Below are 16,286 nucleotides of genomic sequence, written 5' to 3'. Positions count from 1 at the left end.
GGGCCAGTGAAGTGACGTCCTCCACAACTAGACTGAAGAACAAAAGGACAGCAACTTGTCTGTTCCCCTTCCCCAATTCCCCAATAAAATCTTTAAAAAAAGAAAACCAAACCGGTCTTAAAATCGACTTAGTCAGATTTTCAATTATACAAAAAAAAACGGTCCAAACACATTTATTTCTTTTCCCTCTTGAAACCCCACCAAAATGTCAGTAAAGGAATAAAAACAATAAAATCCATAAGAGAGAGGATGGTAGAGGAGACACTTCTGGCATAAGTCAAATTCATTTTTTAAATGACTGCCTAGAATTCTATGGTATAGATATGTAAGTATTTATTTAACCATCCCCCTTCCTTCCTGCCATTTTGAATAATACTGTAGAAAATACTCTTGACACATAATCATACAAATCAGTGCTTTCATTTCTGTGCAATAGGTTCTCAGGAATGGACTAGCTGGTTGAAAGGTATATGCATTTTTAAAAGTATTTATATGATTCCACCATTTTACCATACAAGGCTAAAAAGTCACCCCATACATAATTTGTATATACAATTGTGCACAGATATATTTTATAAATGATTACATAAGTATGGGGACATATGGATGACTACATGCTATGCTGTATGGATCCTTTTATACATATAGTAGGGTGAGGAGGAGAAAGGCCACGTGGGCGGTTGGAAGGAAGCCATAGAATCAAAGAAAAAAAGTAAAAAACAAAAAAGCAGCACATATGATATGACTGCAACTGCACAAAATTGTGTCTCTATTTACAAATAAAAAATTTTAGAAAACCCCTATATATTCATTATTTACACATTAACTCACACATCTAAACATATATGAACCAGAGCTAGGTCAACACCCAAATAGACAAGTGGTTGCCACCAGCACACTTCACTTGCCAAAAGACGAAGGCAGACATACAGGTCACTTCCAAGAGCTGAATCAAGGGGGTGTGGAGATGGGCAAAATGCTGTCCGCGACCAGCAGCCATGTCCCTAAGCTAAACACCCTTGTGGCATGGCCAGTGCGGCAGGGAAATACGTATTTGGGACCACAAGGCAAACGCGAATCTGAAACTCTCCTCACCCTGGAATGAAGGCTGTGGGCTACAATTAGGAGTGGAAACAAACAGATGTTGATAATGTCAACAATAAATTTAAACCAAGATTTTTATCAAGTAAGTTAGTATACGTTTAAATAAGAGTCATTAACCACATTACAGTTTTCTGTGCGTTTTTCTGCTGTGGGTTTCCTCTGCGTCCTTGGATGGAAAGTGTCATGTGGTGGCTGAAAGCCCCAACTCTAGAGTCCTTTACTTTGGTTCTGAATGATCACGTTGCAGACTTAACAGCAGTGAGAGCTTGTGAAAGCTACCTAACCTCCACGCGTTTCAGCTGCTTCCTCTGTAGGATGGTGATAATTACACTCCCTCCCTCCCCCTGGCATTGTGTACGGACTTTTAAAAAGGCAATTAATTTTACGCTTCCAATTATGTTCTGCAGGAAGACGATTTTTTAATACATGCTTTTATGTTATTAACATTGCTACTTACATCAGAACAATCCCTACACACGAGGAATTAATTCAGTGACCATCATCTGATTCCCTGCCTCAGTTGTCAATCAACGAGCAACTATCCACAAGCAAAACTGTCTATATAACTCATGTTCAAAGACCCACAAAAGTAATAAAAAGTTGAGGGGCACTACCAAAGCCTTTCGGGCTTAACCTGCAAATTTGCATGATATTCTCAACTGCTGTCTTCTAGGATAAGAATGAAAGGAACACGATTCTTTAGTTTTAAAAACACGGTCCGAACAGAAAAATAAATAAATAAATAAATAAATAAAGGAGAAGGTGTTAGGAATAAAAATTACCTCATGAATCTGGAACTCTGTGACTAAGAGGCACAGCAAACAACATAGGAGATTAGAACGTTGTTCTAAGATTCCAGGTCTGTTTAATCATGTGCTTTCTTTGAAATTCCATTTTATTTCAAATAGAATATTTTGTTTACCAAAACGTCTAGGCGTCAGGTTTCTAAGACACAATTAAAATGCATGCATAAAATTATCAAATACATAACCCTTAACTTGGAGCTAGTGGCAAGGCTCAACGAAATACGATATTAAATACAATGCTTCAGCAAATTTAGGAAACGTTACAATCTTATCTCCTTTGAAACTCTTTAAGTTTGGTTACCCAAGATGAAACTTTTAATGTGGTTAGGGCACAAAATCACCGCTAGATGGCGCCAGTGTACACTTGAACACCAATCCGCGCTTTCGGTTTGCTTTGAAAAGCCTTAGGGCTTGTAGTAAGCCACTGAGATAAGGCAGCTACCTGCTGTGTTTGGCCAGGAGGAATTGCTGTAATTATCCTAGACAACAAATGGGGTGATACCATCTCTTAAAAGAGACCAAGGAAGGCATTTCTTTCTATGAGCTCTGTGTGCAAACCTTTTACGACAAACTTTTATGATGCATTCTTCAAATATTTGTTCAATATCTACTTTGTGCCAGACACTGGGCCTGACTCTGGGGATTAGAAAAAGAAGAAAGAACAAGGAAGTAGTATAAATAAATAATAACAATACAGTATGATAGGTGAAATAATAAAAGCATGCACTGTGGTGGCAGATTATCACAACAAACCCCTTTCAATGAAGACTGCTAAAGAGCAATATACAAGCTCCACAGTAGAGCACACGAGTCTTTTGTGTTCTGGCCCCCACTTTTCACTGGACTCTCCTAACCATCCACACACTTCCACCCATCAATCCCTCCCCCCACCCCCTGCCCCGTCACTCTTGCCTTCATAGCAATGAGCTATTTACAATTCCCAAGAGTACCCTGACTTCATAGTTTGCCCATGGGGTTCATTCTGCCTAGGGTACCCTTTCCCCACCCAGTCTCCTCCTCCATCAGCCTGGCAGGTTCTCACTTACTCCTTCAAAAGCCTTACACATCAGCTCCTCTCGTAAGCCTTCTTGATACCCTATGCCTAACATCAGTAGTATGGTATTCGTTCTGTTCAGATATTTTCTATAGAACTCCCCAGATAGTTAAAAATAGCTTAACCATAACTGATTTTTAAAATGTAATTTCCTTAAGAAGTTCAAAAATATTTATTGAATGGGCCAGATATTTTCACGGTCTTCTGAATGAAACGAAGAGGTTCTACAAAGGTTTTGGATTAATGAGTAGCAATGGAGAAAATGTAAAAAATGCCTTTGGAGGACAACAGTCTTTTCTACAGGAATTCTGAAACATTTATTATAAAACAACAACTGATGACTCTATTTCTGGTAGTAAAGACAGCCTCGACAGCCCATGGTGTGACCTGGCAACAGAGAAACAAAATATCTGCACTGGACACTCCGAATCGACCTCTTACAAGAAGCAAGGAGCTGGGTGACTGTATGACATATATATAGTAACGGGACGTGGAGTACAGTGTGGGAGTGGAGTCAATGGAATTGTAATAGATATGTATGATATGGGGGGGGAAGTGGGGTGGCGGATTGGGGGAGGAGGGCTGTCACTTTGAGGGGTAAAAAGTATAACTATTGCACTGTGTTGTACACCTGAAACTAAGAAAAAAAATTAAAAAATTAAAATTAAAAAATAACAATAAAAAGAAAAAAAAAGAGTAGACGAACAAATATATGAGGTTGGCTGGTAGCTCCTAATATTGCTGGATAAGGAGGTGAAGGTAAAGGATGAGTTTAAGGGTTCAAATTCCCAGCTTCAGGTGCCACAAAGTGACCCGAAAGCTTCTGTGTGTGCCCTGAAGGAGAGCCTCACCCACCTCCTGCAGGCCGAGAACCCTGACACATACTGTGACCGGATCGCATGCATGGAGAAGGACAAAACAACCACTTTTGTGGTGTCTGCCAGGAGCATATAATCTAAACCTAATCAGGAGGAAATGGAAGGCAAACCTAAATTGAAGGACAGTCTACAAAATAACTAGAAAATTTCACAGTCAAGTAAACAGGGACAGGTGGAAAAATACTCCAGATTATAAGAAATCAAAGACGTAACTAAATGGGAGGCATGCTTCAAGGAAGTTTCTTGCAGGATTCTTGCAATATTTCTGTAAATTTGACATTACATCAAAAGTTGCTAAGAAAAAAAAAATCCAACTTCCAAGCTTCTTTATGTAGTTGGCTTAAGTTTTTGTTAATTTTGAATAGGCAATACAGACGCTTAGCAACAGACTCAAAAGATATAAATGAATAGATAGTGACAAGCGTTTCATCTTCCCACAGCTTCCCTCATCAGAGGTAAACCACTCCTACTGGTTTCCTGTGAATTCTTCTAGAAATAGTTTATGCATACATACAGTTTTTTACATGATTATCTCTAATTAAAATCTGTATCTTGGGACAGTTTCATGTAAGTAAATAGAGAATAGTCTCATTTTTAATGCCTGCATAGTATTTAATTTCATAGATAGATACACAATACTATAGAAGCAGTCCTTACTGGGTAGATATTTAGGCTGTTATTGATGTTCTGTCACTATAAACAATGCAACATTAAATATAATGGTATATATTTCCTTGTGCATATATGTATGTATACCTGTAGAATGCATTTCTAGAATTAAAGTTGCTGGTTCAAAGGATATGGGTAATTGAAACTTAGGAATCGTTGCAAAATTATTCTCCAAAGAGGTTACAGCACTTTATATGCCCACCTACTTTGTTTGAGAGTTTTTCAACTGACAATGCCGGCCCATTCTGAAAGGACAGGCTATACTGCAGTTTTATTTTCAAAGTACACAAAACTTTGACCCCTTGTTTTACTGATGCCCCAAACTTTTGCAATGTTCATTAGCTTACTGCCAACTTTCAATGAGGTGCACTTCACCTTCCCCAGCTCGGAGATGAGAATACCTTCCAAAGGTGAAGGCATCTTGTTTCTGCTGCGTCTGGGAAAATCACCGTCTCCCTGGGATGGAGTTCATTTGTTTTATCCCTTCCATTAGACAGTACTTCCTGAGATGGGCAGGGACTCTGGATTAGAAAGACTATGAGCTTCAGAGTCACACAGCCCTGGAGCCCTGGGTTTGAATCCTAGCTCTGTTGGTTACTGTGTGTTTTCATAAACATTTGAGTGAATAACAAGTGCTATGTGCCAGGCACTTTGCCAAGAGTCCGGGTTACAGAGAAGAACAGACATGGTATTATTGTATCAGAGATTTACATAAACAGACAATGCCATGCAGTTTAAATTTCACATATTTTATGATAGAGGGTTTAATTTACATATTTTCACTTATCATTCCTGTCTTGCTCCCCTTCTCTCTCTCTCTCTCTCTCTCTTGCACACACACACACACACACACACACACACACCATCACACTGTTTTAGAAAAGATTTAAGGCAATAACAAGGATAAAAATGATGTTATGAAAGCTTAGAGAAAGAATACCTAACCCAGCTTTAGAAGTGGGAGGGTTCAAAGATGATTTCCTAAAAATTCAGTTACATACTTGATATCTGAACTATTTGTGTGATTTACACGATCCCCATATAGGTAGCTCTAGGTATTCCTGGCTTACGCCGCCTTAGGAATATCCGGAAGAGGATGCTCTATTTTGACTTTTATCAACATACTGAAGCCTTGGAAGAGAATGCTTGAGAAGCACCATCACAGCCCCCAGGTGTAGCATACAGGTATCCCTGGGCCCTTCACAGCAGAGGAAAGTGCGCCCTATAACCTGACTGCCGTTTGGCATTAGCGAGCTCTATGATTATATGTGTTATTTAACCTCTCTGTGTCCCACTTTTTTCATCTGAAAAGTAGGGCAAAACTAGTATCTACCTCACAGGATCATTGTAAGAAATGGGACGCTCCACTCATTGGAACACTCGGCACACTACTGGCCCGTGGTAAGAGTGTATTAATATGACGTTCTATTTTTATTATGAGCAATACCGCAAGCTGTCTGAATGGCAGGAAGCGTCTTTCCTCCACTCAGGTCCCATTGTCCAGTGCGTTGCATCTGTGCTCCATCATGTTTATCCTCACAGCAAGGGTCGCTTTTGTTAGCGTAATGAATCATGACCCAGCTTGGCATTGTGTCCGGAAAGCATTCTTCTAGTAGTTTATAAGGATCCTCTAAAGTCAAAAATCTCTCCCTAAAAATGTTTAGGCTTTCCACAGGACATAAGAAACGAGTTAGGGCCATTGGCAGAGGTTTTATTGACTTCCTGAGTTCATCATCTCTCGGTTTTTCTTCTGCAGAGCAACATCCCTTTACATGAACTGCACAAAAAAAGTCCTTAACCATGAAATGTGGTCAGGAGATGCCTGGCTGAATTTACTTTACCTTTTCCTTTGTTCATTTTTTTTTTGCGATGGAAAAAAAAATTTTTTTTGATAAATACATTGTAAGATAAGGGTTGCTTTTTCAAAACACATTTCTAATTATTTAGTAAGGCATGCCTTGTAGAGCAATATGAACTTTGAATGTTTTCATGGCTGTCTTTCATTTTATTTGTGTTTACTTGTTCATTCATTCAAGAAACGGCATTTAGGGCCCAGGTTCCAAGCCCCGTGCTGGAGCCCTGGGTAGAGGAATGAATAGGCAGAGCGTTCTCCACCCTAATACAGGGTATTGAGAAGGACAGACACTCAACAGGGGCTCCTGGGAGAGGCCTCCAAATGCACCCTGCACTGGTGGAGGGAGGGACAAGTATTTGAGGAATTCAGGGCAGGACAATGTGACCGCACTACAGCAGAGACAGCAGGGGAAGAGTGACATAAAGGGTGTGAGGGGGGAGGCTAGGATGTGCAAAGGGCCTTGCAGGGGTGTGGGACTATTTCAAGGGCAGTGGTTTTAAGTGCTGATCACATCTGCTTGTTCGCAAGCCCCCTCTGACCGCAGGGTGCGAAGGGTTGATTTGAGTGCCTGGTACAGGGCAGTGAGGAGGCTGCCATGTGAGTCCCAGGAAGGGATGACTGGGGCTTCAGCTGGGATGGCGCAGTGGGTAGGCTTTAAGAGTAGACGCAGTCCTCTATGTTCATTGCAGCGCTATTTACAATAGCCAAGACTTGGAAACAACCGAAATGCCCATTGGTAGACGACTGGATTAAGAAACGGTGGTACATTTATACAATGGAGTATTACTCCGCTATAAAGAAGAAGGAAATTGTACCATTTGCAACGATATGGATGGACCTAGAGGACATTATGTTAAGTGAAATAAGTCAGTCGAAGAAAGACAAATATGATCTCACTTATATGTGGAATCTAAAAAAACTGAATGAACGAGCAAAGGAAACAGAAATAGTCTCAGAGATATAGAGGAAAAACTGATGGTTGCTAGTTGGGAGCGGGGTGGGGATGAGGGAGAAAGGGAAGGGATTAGACAGCATAAGTAGGTAACTACAATATTGCCACAGGGACATGAATGACAGTTCAGGGAATATAATTAATGTTGTAAATATTTTGTATGGTGTCAAATGGTCACGTCTTGTTAGGGAGACCACTTCATGGATGGGGTAGAGGCTTGATCACTGCACTGTACACCTGACACTGATTTTGTATAATATTGTATGTCAACTATAAGTGAATATATATATATATATATATATATATATATATATATATATATATAGTCACGGACGTGGCGTATAGTGTGGGAGTGGAGTCAAGGAAATTGTAATAGATATGTATGATATTGGGGGGGAGTGGGGGCGGATGGGGGGACAGTTGTCACTTTGAGGGGTAAAAAGTATAACTATTGCACTGTGTTGTACACCTGAAACTAAGAAAAAAATTAAAAAATTAAAATAAAAAAATAATAATAAAAAGAAAAAAAAGTAGACGCAGGATTAGACACGACAATGTACTGGCTGTGATGGGTGAGAAAGACGGAGGTGTCAAGGTTTCTCACGGGAGCAAAGGAGTAAACCACAGCGCTGTTTGTTAACGAGAACAGGGACAGCACAGGAAGGGCACAATTTTAGGAGGTGGCCATGATTCAGACACGCTATGTTGAGTCTGAGATACCTGAGAGTGATCCAAGTAAAGGTGTCTCTTGCTTTTCTTTTTTCTCATAATCTAATTAAACCTGATCCCTGGACACAGAGAGGACAACACAGAGGATGGCGAGCACAGAGAGGGCAACCCTGAATCCTTACCTGTCACGGTGGGCAAATGCTGCAAGGAGACCACAGGCTCCTCTGCCCAATTGAAAAGCAAGAAAAACATTTAAGGAGGAGATACAACTGGGCTTTATGGATTTTTTTTTTTTTTTTACTAACTAAATTTGATCATGTAAAGTTACTCAGTGATGCTACTTTCCTGGATAAGAAAACAGCAGAAACAAACACAATACTTCCCCCCTCATAAACACTATCTCCTAGGGTCCCAGGCACATTGGTTAAAGAAATATATCGATACAATGGCTAGCTCTCAGTACACTGTCAAAATCTCTTGACTATGAAACACACTTTTACCAATTATCACAACTCATTCACTTGGGAAAAAGGAAACAGAACATTTTATCATATATGTCAATGAAAACAAGATAGTTTCAAGGGTATGAAAAATAAATCTGTCGGATATGGCACAGCAAATCATGCCCATAAATACAGCGGCTAGGCTGACAATCTGTAAATAGACTGCTTTTCAGTTTGTGTTGTTTTGTCTGCGCAGGTGTCTGAAAAGGGTTCAAATTTCAAGTCTGTCACTGTGAGGAAGAGATTGGGCACAGAGCTTTCAGTCAACCAGTCACTTTACAATAGATGAGTCTGCTGGGGTCAGGACATTTCTGTACTTGGGTACAGAGTCACTGTTAGGTTAGAGCAGCTGTAACTTTCACACACTGTGAAAAATGCATCCTGAAATGATTCCATGTTGATCTTACAAGGAAAGCTGTTCTTTTCATGAGGATATAAAAGGTTTACAAGCCTACCAAATATGCACAATGGAACGCAAATCGTTTTGGTCATCATGTGTCACCCTATAGCTTTTAAATAGTATTTAGTTATTTAATTGACTGATCGATTTTGCTGAAATCCTAACAGAGGAATACAGAGACTGGTGAACTGGACCACAGTTAAATCAATGTAAGTGACTGTCAGGGTCCATAGAAACTACAGCCCCTCAGACCAGTAGATGGATGTTTAAATATTCATAGGCATGTAAAATTGGTAACAAACAAACCACAATGAAGATGTTACATACTTCACAATGAAGCATATGCATAAATCACAACAGCATTATTTATTGATGAAATTGATGAAATGCTGAGTGCCTAATAAGGACAGGCATGAAGATCTAGACCAAAACATGAGAATGAAACTTTCCTATTAACAACATGACACTCTATTTTCTCTTCTAACGAACAAGTAATAAATGTAATCTCTCTGACACAGGGCTCAACTCATATATGTATTCCTTTCCACTTATGTCATGTAAAAAATGACTTCTGATTAGGGTAACCACTGGCTACCTGGCCTGCCCAAGGAAGCAGGTAACTGCACTTTGTCTTAACCAAGGAGTGAGCCTATTTCTCAATCAACACTGCTCAGGAGAATACAGGATACCTGGCTGGACCAGAGTCAGAAAACCCTTTGGTAGTTATACACAATTATGTGAACTGATAACACTTATGCATTTCAAATAATACTGATAACCCACTTAAACCGAAGTACTGCACACTTAAAATAAATAAAGAAATAAATAAAGATATCCAAAGACTGTAACTAAATAAATTTAGGATTCATCCTCCGCCCTCCCCCCTTCACATTTATCCTGGTAGGAGGCCTCTTTATCTTATATGTACTTAGATAATCCACTCCCTGGGGCTCTCTGGATGACAGGTAACCTAACAGGTATACCCTTTCACTTTTAAACAACTCTGCCTGATTCAGTAAATGACAGAAAATCTAACCAGTCTGCGACATCACTTTGTAAAAAGTGTAGCGCTTTATCCTAATTTTCATACGTGAAGGCTTTGATGTATTTTAAGCAAGGTCTTCCCAGGTGTTATTGAGTCTTGGGGTAACCAGAGAGGCAGTTTTGGGGTACAAGCTAAGTAGTAGTTGTGGCAGGAGACACTGAAGGGAAAGAAATGTTAGTCAAGCGAATGGCTTATTTCCATTGCAGTTACTGTAGCATACATGTTTTAAGTTCAATAAACAAAGTCACACTAAACTAATATTTATTGTGCACCTGCTGTGCCAAAAACGACATCAGATGTCTTTCAAATATGTCACTAATTATAAGTTTATTAAGTATTAATAGAAAATCTTCCAAAATTTATTTTGGTGCTATCACATGCCCAGTTATAGGTAAGAAGGGAATTACCGTACATTTAAGCCTAACCATCACCTCTGCTTGGAGAAATCTGAATTACAAAGAAAAGCTTTCATTGGTTTGGGAGTCAGATCTATTTCTACTATAGAACAGATTGTGTCAGAGTCCGGAAAACTGGAAAGTTTCCCACAGGCTCCTAAGGTACATGTTCGGTTATTTTCTGTTGGTGTGAACTAATAGCCACAACAAAACTGAGCAGAGAATTTTCAAACCAGCAAAAATATTTATTGAATGAATAAATAAATGAATGAATGGCCAGAAACTTTGTCAGCTGCTCTCCTTGGCTTTTCCTTGTCAGAAGTCTGTAATATCCATTAAGGCCACATTTCCTCATGTAAAGCTTTTTTTTTTTTTTTCATTGTCCTTACACTTCTTATACTTGGCATTTCTTTTGGCTTAAGTTTGTTTTTTTTTTTTAGCAATCTTCCTTGTGTCTAAGGTAGAGTGAAGGGTTAACGTCCTTCCCCTTATCAGCAGTGTAGAATTTATGTCACTTAAGTGGCCTTGCTTTTGGACTGTGGACAGCAGCATGGGGGGGGGGGGAAGGAGGGCTGTGACCAGGCACCCTTAGTAATTCAATGTTGAGAGTGTCTGCAAGCATTTAGAACTTTTACAATGCTAATCTGGTAACGCTGTCACTCCTTTGATGCCAATAACCCCTAAAAGGAAATTAAGAATGTCAGATGGCATCCCCAAGTGACAAAGCAAAAGCTGCTAAGGAAAGTGTGAAGAAACGGAATGGAGTCACTACAGTCAGGCTGCTACATTACTAAAATCTAGTAGGCTTGAGGCATGAGGAAAAGATGTTCTTCTTGTTTTAGCTAGCCTGGGAACTTTTGGACTTTTCAGTTGTGCATCCATGCCTGGAGACATATGCAACCCTACAGATAACCGTCTGAAGAATTTAGGAAAGAACGTTCATGTGAAGAACTTGGGAAAGAAATGTTCACAGGCCCAGACCACCTGACAGCCATTATCTAGACCACTGCACATTGAAAGATTACTACCACCTCGGACCAATCCAGGGGCTAGGAATGTGGGACTGATTCTTCTCAAGAATGTACTTTTGACTATACAAACTCTCAACTTTTCTCTTTTCTTTGGAACACCTGGTAGTGTTTCCAATTTGCAAATCCTAAGACCCTTGAATAAAACTTGTCATTTTTAATTTTAGCAAAGCCTCCTGACACTTGTGTGCTCCATTGCCACTGCTTAGTGGAGCCCCTCAGTAATGGCTGTTCATTTTGTGATAGAGTTTTTATGGTAAGGAGAAGGTAGCTGAATTTGGAGTGGTTTAAAGAGGAAATAAAAGACAAAAGACATCAATTATTACCACTCTGCAAAGAGTTTTCATCTTTACATAAATTTGAGATGTTGCCTTTTACAGCTTTGTTCCTATATTGTAATGAAGTTTTCTAAGAAACTATGAGCCAGATTTCTTTTTAATTTATTATTACTTATTCCTAGTACACTGCTGTGGGAACCAAGGGAATTTTTACTAAGGGAGGAGGGACCTGGAAGTATTAAGTGGTTAAAGAAACCTCAAAGTGATAAGTGGGCCCATATTCAATTATAAAAATCAACATATTCCAAAGACAAACATGATAATCGACTACTCTGCTTTATCCAGTCTGTCCTTCTCCACTTGTGAAAATAACCAAGTGTTGTCTACACTCAGGAATACCAGACTTCAGGAAGTGAACTAAGAGAGTAAGAATGTGGTGGCAAAGAAAAGAGTCAAAAACTAAAAACAGATCAAATACATCAGGAAATGGAAAAAACAAATAACTTCCCCTACTTTTTTAGTTCCTAAAGCAGAAATTAAATCATTTTTATTGCTAGATCAAACTGAGAAAGGAATTTGTGTAAGTAGACTGATTGCCAATTTAGAAAATACTGCAATATTTATTTGTTGTTTAAGTGTCACCCCAACCATGACTGAATTCAGAGCTTCCTTGACCAATAAGGACAGCTTCAGCTGCTCTCAGAAAAATAGCTGTCCTCTAGGTCAACCTTGCTCATTTAAGCAGTAAACCGTTTCTCTCCATGTCTGTTAATATTACATTTCAAAACAGTAAAAGAGAAGCTGAGCCTACGTATAAATAGCATTATTTCCAAATCTTAAATTAAGTTCCATTGTTCTCTGTGAATAAGAATTGAAACTAAACTATGTGACTGAATAACTAAAACGATTAATATTCTCATTTTGTAATTTCAGGAAATATTTTGTCTCAAGTTTTTGCTTATAATTCGTCTAAGTTTAAAAAGTCAAGGGTTTGGCCAGGATGGCCAGTATACTTGGCAGAGCCAGGGCTGAGGATTCAGCTGGCTCAGTCCGTGTGTGCGCACGTGTGTGTGTGTGTGTGGGGGGGGGGGAGCCAGGATAAGGACTTCACCAGTGCAGCTGGGGTGTCCAGCAGGGTGGGGGTCACGGAGGTGGCCCACATGGTGGCAAAATTAGTTCCATACAGGGGGTTTGAAAAACAAGTAAACACGTTGAGGATGCAGGGAGCCAATTTTCTTACTACCGCAGAAGGAAATGACAAATATGGAGGGGAGAAGGCTAAACGAATCCCCACGGTGTTGGACTGAAATGGGGATATCAGTATGAACTCATGATATTTAATACAAAGAAACAGAAACGTGTGCGTGCGCATGCGCACGCATTTCCCCAACCCCACCCAACTCTGTTTGCTGACAAAATCTCAAAACAATGACAGGCCAGTAGCAACAACCACAGCTACTACCCACAGTTTGGTTTCTACACCCCACACGAAAGCTACAAAAAAAAAAAAAAAAAAAAAAAAGGCTTTTTGGGGAAATGGCTGATTTCATCACTGGGACATAAAACACAAGATAAGCCTGGAATCTAACTGAGCCAGAAAATAAGGAAGTGCTCAAAGAATGACAAGGGCGTGTGTCAAAAGGATGCTGCTGAAAAGGGCTTCTCCTCTCCAAATCTGGGACACGTCGTTTTGCTTATTTGGAGAATTAGGAGCACGAATTTCGTTGTTGACCAGTCTTTGTCCTTTGCCAGGTGTGTGGACTTTATAGCTTTTATCCTCCAACCTTTGAGGAGATGCACACCATTGATTAGACCAACATGTGGGGCTAAACTGGCACAAATTCATCACAAATGAATGAACAGCTCACGTCTGTGTTTTGTTGACAATATGGTTGCTTGTCTAAAATCTCTAATATGTGGATATCTACACATCAGCAAATACATATACACTTTGCTAATTAGGTTCTTCTTTGGTTATAGCGAGGCCATGCATTTATCATGCGAGTGCTTTCATACCTCAGGGTGCTAACAACTGGATGCAGAGAGAAATCGTTTTGGTTGTTAATGCAAAAAATATTTTTCTAAGTTTCATTCTTCATATCGACTAGAAGAAAATATTTTTTTCTGGAAAATAATTTCTAAGACATGGTATCAATTAGGTTGGCTTTACATGTTCCCTTTCCTCAAATTCTGACTCAAAGATTAATCACTTTAGGGAAGAAGAATTTTTCTCACTGCTGACAATTTGTGGTTGAGAGTTAGCCTGGACTTTTAAAAATAATTTTCATATTGAAATAATTTCAAACTTCCAAGTTGAAAGAAGCATTAAATAGCCTTCACTCAGATGATTCCACGATTGTTAACATATTTTCATATTTGTCTTAGTCTCACGTGTGTGTATGTATAGGCACAAACATAAGCACAGTACTTTATTTATACAGACTATAATAATCTATTTCTGAGATCAACGAGCTTATTTCCGCCACAGAATTATATACTGTTTTGTTCTACAAATGATACATAATTCAAATTGGGAAAGGTAGATAATGGTGCTGGTAAGGCTGACGGTTTTCTTTAGGCATGGTTTTAGATTTGGTGGGTAAATCATGCTGTGACACACTAGTCCAGTAAACAGACAGAGCTGTCTATGGCCAGCAAGACAGGTAAATGAAGAACAAAGGAAATAAATGCATAGGACATGGTGGGAACCAGACAAACATGTGACCTATATAAAGGGAGCAGCTTGTTTAAAATATCTCATAGCTGGTTCTCATTGTAAAATGTGGACCAAGTTGTGCCAGAAATTCTGATTTTTCAAGAGAAGCTAGAAATAGTGTTTTAAGGGATGTGATCTCATTTTAAAATGGGACTAATGTTTGAAAATAAAAAAACTGGTTTAGGCAAAAAAAAAAAAATTAATCTGTAACTTGTATACAGCTCACCACACTACCAGCTGATATAAGAGTAAGTACCACTTAATTTCTGGCAATGACTAGTAGAAAGCTCTAATACCATAAATAGGTAATAGACAGTATGTAAAACAATGAAAAAAATGACCTTATCCCAGGATCCTGTAGTTAATTCTCTTGCAAAGGAAGTGATGCAATATAAACTACACACAGTATACATAAAAAAGGAAGACGGAGCTGGCAAGGGCTGATCCCATATTACAAAGCAACATCTGCAAAACAGAGCTTTTTTAAAGGAACCTTACGGAGCATTCCCTCTTATAAGGAATCTGGTTCAAACACAGTAACTACCAAGAAATTTGTAATGATTCAAAAGAACAAAGACGTTTGTTTTTAATTTTTAAAAAACGAACACAAACAAGGAAGTTCCGTTTGCATTCAAAGGTTGGCCTTAAGATTTATGTAGTGAAATCAGTATTTATGTATTACTAATTAGTATGACTAATGTTTACGTTTACTTTGGCTTACAGAACAATTCATCAATTAATCAAGATACTACAGTTACTCATAAAATAAAATCGATCCAATTTGTATTTTTAAACATCTATCATCCTCTAAGAAACATTTCATGTCCCACCGTCTGTTCTCCATAAGACTCTCTCTCTTTGGTGCCTCTGTCTAGCCTGATCTCTCTCTCTCCACTGGACACTGAGGACATTACCTTCTCTACAACTTATTTGTCAATTACTCAGACGCAGCACTAGGGCATCTCTTCGATTACCCTTTTAAGCTATTGAATATTTTTATTGCTATTTAATATTTCTAGTGTTTCCACATTTCTTTATATTCTCCCATAGTTCCTAGAACAGTGCTATCCAACTGGTCCAGTCTATAAATTGTTGCTTGGTCTGTGATAAGTATGGAAATAACGAATGTTCAGGAACTTTCATGGCAATTTGACATAGTTAACAGCCAAGAGGAAGATCAGTGAACTAATTTTGTTCAACAAAGTTTAAACCATTCTGTTAAACTCTCAGGGTGGGGTCATGTGTGACACAAAGAGGATATTAGTCATACACAGTAGGACCATGTTACAATGTACAAGACTTAATGACAGTTTATCAATTCTAACTCAAATGTACATAAAATCTCAGAAAATATAAGACTTTATTTTTATTACTTGTTATGTTTACAATCACTTATATTTTAACAAGGCCTGCTTTTATTTATAGTTCAGCATGCTTAGCTCCACCAGGAAAGTAAAATTTGTATTATTTATTTTTAATCCTATTGAACTTAATGCCGAATCCTTCACCAACCAAGCTTCACAGACTTTTTTTGTCTGGAAAAGGCACATAGTTTCTGAACGTAGCAGTTGTTGTGAACGAAATTATGATGATGGAAGCAGCTCCACAGAAATAAAGACCCAAAGAATTTGTACTAGGTTTCACGTGGAGGTATGATTCCCTCATATATTGAGTCTGGTTTTGGGGCTGAAACTGATGATGAGGTGTGTTATTGGCAGAGATGATTAATGAAAACAAGAAAAACCATCAAAATGAGGCAGCATTTACACATAAAATATAAAGAAATAACCTCAAAACCAAAGGAATTCTTTGAAAGAAAAAGTTAAAGTTAAGTACTAAGTTAAAAAGCTAACATTGACAGGACAGTCTCACCGTCGCCAAGCCAGCCCATAAGGACAATCAAGGTCAGAGGTGGGCTGCTCCAAAGAGCCCTT

At 38.8% G+C, this 16,286-nt stretch overlaps 1 protein-coding gene across 1 annotated transcript in view; it reads right to left on the bottom strand.

The window, feature by feature from the left end:
* MYO1D (myosin ID) overlaps positions 1 to 16,286 on the bottom strand; it is a 299,149-nt gene that overhangs the window by 222,892 nt on the left and 59,971 nt on the right. The window lies entirely within an intron of this gene.

Source organism: Hipposideros armiger, unplaced genomic scaffold, assembly GCF_001890085.2.
Source record: "Hipposideros armiger isolate ML-2016 unplaced genomic scaffold, ASM189008v1 scaffold_108, whole genome shotgun sequence".
Taxonomy (NCBI): domain Eukaryota; kingdom Metazoa; phylum Chordata; class Mammalia; order Chiroptera; family Hipposideridae; genus Hipposideros; species Hipposideros armiger.
This window is presented reverse-complemented; position numbering and strand designations above follow the sequence as displayed.